This window comes from Pyrus communis, chromosome 2 (genome assembly GCF_963583255.1).
Source record: "Pyrus communis chromosome 2, drPyrComm1.1, whole genome shotgun sequence".
Taxonomy (NCBI): Eukaryota; Viridiplantae; Streptophyta; class Magnoliopsida; order Rosales; family Rosaceae; genus Pyrus; species Pyrus communis.
The window spans coordinates 22717432-22724884 of record NC_084804.1 but is presented as its reverse complement, the minus strand read 5'-3'; the positions used below and the strand labels follow the sequence as shown (position 1 = coordinate 22724884).

At 38.7% G+C, this 7453-nt stretch overlaps 1 pseudogene; it reads right to left on the bottom strand.

Moving 5' to 3' along the window:
* Positions 1–1016: 1016 nt before the first annotated feature.
* Positions 1017–7098, bottom strand: LOC137724960 (uncharacterized; annotated as a pseudogene).
* Between the last annotated feature and the right edge of the window lie 355 nt (positions 7099–7453).

Here is a 7453-nt window from a genome sequence, read left to right as displayed (position 1 = left end):
TGGAAGCCCAATGGTTGCCGGAGATTACCAGAAAATAGCCTGAAAGGTGACTGGTCGGCTGGAAAACTAGAAAACTCACCAAAAACTAGGTAAACTTTAAACATTCATAACTTCTCCAATACTCAACGAAATTGACTGATTCAAAAAAAAAAAATCATACTTTTCAACGAGATGAAGAGAATGGTACATTTCTTAATGAAACAAAAGTCATAATTCTCAATGGCTTGAAAGTGGCTAACTCAAGACCAAGATAGCCATTTTCGAGCTGTTTTCTGGCCAAATTACGGTGATTTAGCCATCCAAAAAAGTACCGCTCTCTTTGTCTCATTGAGAAGTATGATTTTCGTTTTCGAATCACTCGATTTCATTGAGTATTGAAGAAGTTATGAATGTTTAAAGTTTACCCAGTTTCCGGCAAGTTTTCTAGTTTTTCCGCCGATCAATCACCTTTTAGGCTATTTTCTGGCCATCTCGAGCAATCATTGGGCTTCCAAATAAGTATAATATTGTTCTGCACTTTCCTATCTTCATTTTGATATATTATAAATCGAATTTGGTTAAGAAACAATTGAGTTATGAAGCTTTGAAAATTGCCCAAATTTTGGGCCAAGAGCTCCGGGACACTTAACGGAATGACCAAAATAATGGATGGTGAACAATCTCAATGACCATTTCTATTGATTTTCAATCTCAAAGGCCAAAGTTATGTGTTATGCAAATCTTAAAGACCATTTTGACTAAAAAAACCTAAATATATTGGTTGACAGTCCATAATCACAAGCCTAAAAGCATAAACTTAAACATGAGGAAAAAAAAATGGAAATTCAGAAAAAATAAAGATTCAGAACTGTTGTACCGTATGCAGCATCAAAAGGGCCAATTAATGGCTATAACAACATACTGTCACAAAAGATATATCAAAGTCACACACATGCAAATGCTAAAGCAAACAGGGAAAATAATCTAAGCATCCAAAATTTTGGTTCAAGGAACAGGAGTATATGAACTTTGAAACTTTAGACGTTGTAGTCGTCAAGTCCCAGATCCCTCAATGCATCGGTAGCAGCTTCCCTACAACTTACATGGTTTTGCTTGGCCATCTTTATATGTCTCTCGATACAGCTATTGAGTAGAATGGTTGTGTAGTGAAAGGTTGATTTTCACAACAGTTGGGTGTCATGGGAAAACCAGAACAAAAATTATGCATGATATGAAAAAATAAGAACAAAATATGACATTGATACCGAAAAAACAGGAGAAGAGCAAAAGTAACAGGGAGGGAGATGGATTTATAACAAAAAGACTTGTCTGTTGGCTGCGTTTCAAGAGACAAGATTCCGGATCATTAAACATGAATTCCTCTACATTTGCTGTGCCGCAAGGAACTTCTGCATAGCTTGGAGGGCAAGTTCACCAGCCCCAGCTTCAATGGCAACGACTGAGATGCTTGGGGACCTTAAGGGGAGTACAGAAACAACAGCCATAATCTGAACCATATGGGAAAGAATCAACGTGAAGATTAAGCAAAAGAAAAAATGTCTCTATCAGTATCAACAGCAAATCACAATTAGAACTAGCTATTCGCGAAATCATTTCAACATTATTCTCTTTCAAGGATCTCATCAACAATAAATATTTTGTTCAGCATTCTTGCAAATTATACTTCAAACAACGACTCAATCTCATTAAACCCATCCAATCAACTTAGAGTGACACTATTAAAACCCAACATGTATTGGAAAACAGGGACTAGAATTAATAGTTGAAGCATTCAGAAGAGTAAACAGCCAACATTTAAGGGCTCGTTTGGAAGTGAAAGCACTTTTGGTGAAAGTGTTTTTGGGTTCCAAAGCACTTGAAGTGCTTCCTGCAAGAAGTACAGGATTCACTTGCACTTTTACTAAGGATTGATTTCAAAAGCACTTTCATCAAAAGTGCTTTCAATAATTTTAAAAGCACTTCCAACCCTAACAAATACTGGCAGATGAACCGAGAATTTCACTTGAAAGGAAACCTTAGTAAGCCGATGTGTTCAAAAGTATGTAAATTCAATATGAAAGAATCATTGTTCCTCACCTCTTGGAGGACAGAAGGGTCATAATAAAACCTAGATGACAGCTTAATTAGCCTATCCATACCCTTGTTCTCAACAATGGCATTCTTATTTGCGTCACTTCCTGCCAACTAAAACACCATAATGCACGAGCAAAAGACAACTAATGCAGCACTAAAATGTTTCACCAGAAAGTAGCACCAGTAATTTTCTATGTGGCACAAGTAAATGACAACTAATGTATTTACTCACAAGAATTGTGGTCCAAGAGTTCTATATAAGACATAATAAAAGTCAAAATTTAAAACCTTCAATTTTCGATTAAAGCTTAATAGAAAACAAATTCACATCAAAATTGATAGATGTGATTTAGACCTTGCAGAGCAAAGAACAGCAAACTTTAGCAACAGTTTTGTTGCCTTGTTCACTACTGTTATCAATACATAGGAGAACTGCATCAATTCCACCATTTTCAGCAACGGATGTACGTATTTCATCATGTAGAAAATCGAAGACCAATAAATAACAGAATTAGAATAAGAAAATATTCAGCGTACAATATACACATTACTTGTTAGTAAATTTCCATATCTTTGAGACACATTTGCGTCAGTCACAAGTCATAACGATAAATGAACAAAAAGGACTTTTCCCATATAGTGAGAGAATAATGAATTGATTAATTGTCTTTAACTAACTTACAGGTCCACTGACTGAACATTAAACTATGAAGGCCAAACAGTTCTTATTAGAACATCAACTCTTAATTTGTATCCCATCAGAATACAAAATTCTTACATTGACAGCGACATCCTTTAAAGCAATGCTTGCTGAAACAAGACTAGATGAGCTAAGTCCCACTCGTATTGATTCAACCAGAGCTCCAACAATTTCAATCTTGGCAAATTTTTGCGCATAACCATAAACCTGAAATTTGCAGTTACAGCATTATTCTTCAAGGAATCTAATTTAAACACTTGAATGAAAAGGTTCCCATAACTAAAGAAGCTGCTGGATATCCGATCATGAATTATGACTCAACTCATTAACTTGCGAAGCCAAAACCCGATTATCATCATGTGTTAAGAGAACCTGTATAGCATCGTACAAACTCTCAGTGCTGACTTCCCTTTTTACACTCAATACTCGCAGAATAAGCTCATCAATCTTCATCAACTCCATGAATAGCTCTTTTATGACCTCATTACTCGTTGCAGCCGCAACAACAATAGCAAAACCATTACTTAAAATGTCAATATTCTCAAATCCATCAGTTAAGATACCCACCAAAATGCTTGGTCCACCACTTGTCCTAAATGCTTCTCTACTTTGCAAATCTACAACAAAACGCCAGAAAACTACTCACAACTAATCCGTAAGACTTAGAAAGACTTCACGAGAAACCAAATAAGCAAGATAGATTTTCCATCGTACCATGTTGCAAGGAAGCCAATGCCCTCAAAGCCAAAACAACAGCTTGTTCGCATCCGACTTGAATCTTAAGACCAATCGAACAAACGATTTCAACCTCCATTTCTAGAAGCTATTGCTGCATTCCCAGAACCTTTGGAATTACACAGCTCAGTAAATTTAACGAGTAAATCCACAAGTTCATCTTCTATTTGACGGTTTTGACTGCAATTCAACTGACTCGATCTATCCAAACATTGTAACACAGGATTGTCCTTCACACTACCGTCTTCGAGGGCTTCGGTGGGCTCCATGCCGAGATCGTCCATGTTCTCCTTCACCACCTCGTCGAAGGCTTCCTGCGAGATCGTACTAGCGGCTTTCTTGGGTGGGCCTATCTCTACAATTTTCGGCACCGTCCCATCGTACTGGATTGTGCTGGTGCTGGAGATGGATGATGGTAGCAGAGTTGTGGAGAGTTAGAGTGGAGAGTGTGGGTGGTAAAAGGCAGCACGCTGATTTGAAAACGAAGGATGGTCTGATATTTATTATTATTTTTTTTAAAACAAAAGGTATTATGTAGAGAGATGGGCTAAGTCTCACAAAGATTAACAATGATGTGGTTCAAATTAAACAAACACGTTTTATGTATTAGGGGGTGTTTGTTTGCCTTCGTTAGCTCTCGTTGAACTGGATTAGATTAAATATTAGTGCAACCTGTGTTTGTTAGCTTACAAGACTAACTTTGATGATACTAGGGAGGACTCACCTTGACTAACAACGTCGCTAGCTAGTCTTAGTGAGATTTTCTCCCCCAAAACCATGAGGCTAGCTAAGGCTATCTCCAACAGACCTGGCCAAAGGGTTATAGAACTAAAAATAGCTCGAAATGACACGGAAACTGTTTCCAACCGAAAGCTAGGCCAAAAGGCTCGTGAGCCCTACCGAGCCAAAACCACCAAATCAAGCCAACGGGCTGGCCCAAAGAAGCCAGCCAGCCAGCCAGCCCTGAGCCAGCCCAAATTTTGAACTCCAACAGTTACCTGGGGTCAACATGACGCCAGCTAACAATGGCTAGCTGACGTTATGTTGATGTCACGTTACCGTTGGATTTGAATTTTTTTTTTTTTTTTTGGGACAAAATTTTTAAAATAAAAAATTGTAATTTTTTCCCCATAAATAGCTAAGCCATTCCTACACCATTTCTCACATAATTTTCACCATTCCATACTATCTTCATTTTATTTCATTTCTTCACATTCTATTCTCTTACATCTTCCAATAATATTTCCTTCAATTTTTTCAATAATTTTCAAATGGCCACATCTACAATGAAAGGTAGGGCTTGGACCCAAAAAGAAGATGAAGCTCTTTGCAGAGCTTATAGATGGGTCTTGGAAGATAGTGTGAGGAGGAGTTCTCAAACAAGTGAAGGTGTTTGGACTCGTACGTCCAAAAAGTACTATGAGTTCTATGAAGGCACCACTCCACCAAATTCCCATAACCACGAGAGTTGTTCTTTAAGATGGAAAAAACATCTTCATCCAAGTTTGAATAAATGGCATCAAGCAGTGTTAAAGGCTGGAAGCAAACATGAAAGTGGAGCCAATTACTACGATGAAGTAAGTGTTTTCATAAGTTATTTTAAATATTTAATTATATTACATTTAATTTTGATACGCCCCGATCCCGATGTTCGTGGGACATTGGAACGGTCACGGCCGACACCCGAGGGTGACGAAAGCCATTTATTGAAAATATGAGAACTCAAATATGAATAAGATAAAAGAAATTTAAATATAATTAATATGCAAATGAAGAACGTGTTCAGAGCATATTACTAACTAGAACACTAAAAGAAATAATATAAAATTGAATGAATAAAAGAATGGGTCCTACATTGAGAGGACTCGAAGATGCCGATACGGAAATGCCTTGACGCTAGGATCATACGCCTCGAATCTAAAACCTGAGGGGGCGCAAAACAAACGTGAGTGGACCAAGTTGATATACATATATAATAAAACAGTTATCAACATACTAACCCCCAAAGCTTTATGAAAACTAATAGCATAATAAGTGTTAGGTTTTCCGAAAACCCTAGGATGCCATAAAATATCTCATAAAGCATGTCTCGTATATAGTATGCTAAATAATAGTATCAGTATAATATCTCCCAGCCCAATGCTAGCACCATATCTCTCTCCCGAAGCCATAGATTATTTTCTCCCGGCCCATTACCAGCTCCATGTCCCTCAACTCGAAGCCAAGGATTATTTCTCCCGGCCCACAACCAACACCAAATCCTTTCCCCAGGCGGAATAGTAACCACTAGATACGCGCAAAACATTGAGCATAATCTTTCCAAACATAGGTACATATATCTCAAAATCATCTTCATAGTATACAGTCATCTATCATCTATACTATAAAGAAGTGTGTAAAAACATGTTCTAAATAGTATATCATCATCCATCAAATACACTACAAGAACTTGGGTTTGATAGAAAATATGGTATTCCAAAATATTCTAAGTAAGCATAATATCTCATAAAACTTAATCAATAAATCATGTTTTTCATGTATGCATTTCTACTATTAAAACATGCAATTTAAAGGGGGTCCACTCATAGATACTTCGTCCCCAAAGAGCCACGCAAATAGCGAAGATGAATAGCCACTATATATGCACCTAAGCAGATAAAGGGTCCAATTAATAAAACTATATTCAAACGATTGAATTTGGAAAAACAGACGTCAAAAATAGGTCTAGGATGTCAAAATTAGCGTAGGAAGGGTCCCGAACAAAAACTCGAAAAAGTCAACGGGTCCGTATCGGGTCAAAGTCAACTAGGTCAAACCAGGTCGATCAAACCGATTTAGGGTTGGACCGGGTCAAGGGTTTGGGCTTGGGTTTAGAACCAGGTTGGGCTTCTAGGCTTTTGGGCTTTAGGGCTTAACGGACCTGGCCCAAGGACTTGGGCTTAGGGCCCCGCCCAAGGACTTAGGCCAAGGGCCCATGGCACACTCAGCTTGAAAGGCCCATGAAACACTCGGCTTGAAGGCCTAAAACCAAGGGTTTTGGGTTCAAGGTTTTGGGCTTAAGGCCCAGCCGAAAGCCCTTGTGTTTTAAAAGAAAATAAAAGAAAATAAATAAAAGTATTTTGGGTTTGGTCCTAACGAGCCTTGGGCTGAAGGCTTGGCCCAAAGGCTTTTGGGTTTTTAAAATAAATAAATAAAACTAAATGGGTTGGGCTGCTGAGTTTAACAATTAAAAGGCCTAAGGCCCGAGTCCTATACACAGCCCAAAAGGGCCTTGGTTCGACTGGGTTAGGATGAGTCAACCCAATGGCTTGGTCTTGAAGGGAAAAGAATGCCGGAGCTTCCCGACTCCGGTTGACGGCCAAAACGTCACCCTAGACTCCGATCTAGGTGCCAAAAAGAAGGTGGAGGTGAAAGGAAGAAATCGGTACATGAGGTTTGCCTTGAAACGGCCAAAGATGGCCGAATTTGGGCTCTCACACCCACGGTTCACCAAACCTAGGTTTGGTGTTCTCTGAGTACTTCGGAGCTTCATAGAGACGGTGGAGAGGAATGGTAGGTCCACGAGGGTGATGGTGGTGTTGTGCCGTCATCGGGATGCTTCTAAGGGTGTGGGTTAGATCGGCGAGAGAGGGAGAGAGGGATAAAGTGAGAGAAAAGAGTGACCTGAGTGAGTCCCAGGGCGAGAGAGAGAGATAGAGAGAGAGAGAGGGAGAGAGAGAGAGAGAGGGGATGAGTTGAGGTAATGCCACATGGCAAACAGAGAGAGAAAAGAATCTAAAAGGGATGGTCCGAATTGGTTAAGGATAAGGGGAACAAATTGAAAACTTCAAATACTTTTAGGGAAAAAGTAAAATTACGAACTAAATTTGGGGAGGGTTTTACAAATTTCATAAATTAATTTCCTTTAATTTTTGTAATTATATTTTCTAGGTACGCTAAGCGGAG